The sequence below is a fragment of the Etheostoma spectabile genome, unplaced genomic scaffold (assembly GCF_008692095.1).
Source record: "Etheostoma spectabile isolate EspeVRDwgs_2016 unplaced genomic scaffold, UIUC_Espe_1.0 scaffold383, whole genome shotgun sequence".
Taxonomy (NCBI): Eukaryota; Metazoa; Chordata; class Actinopteri; order Perciformes; family Percidae; genus Etheostoma; species Etheostoma spectabile.
In genome coordinates, this window is record NW_022605597.1 from 198,516 (window position 1) to 198,839 (window position 324).

Here is a 324-nt window from a genome sequence, read left to right on the forward strand (position 1 = left end):
CATAGGGGGGTGTATACTAATGCCCCCTGTATTTTAAGGAAGAACATTTATTTATTTATGAAACAATATTCCTTCACAAAGAAAATTGGTGTACTTAAAGGTTGGATTTTTCCTATTTGTTATACTGTATATCCCCAGGCATGCGTTAAATTAAATGAATTACATTACTTGGTCTCTTATAAAAACAGTTTACATTCTTATTATATTTATCTGAAAATATTAAGACCATTATTCTACAGAAGTAGATGTAAAAATCTTCCATTTTGATTTTATTTAAGTAAATGTATACAAAACAAGTTTTACAATTCCTACAGTTACTAAAAC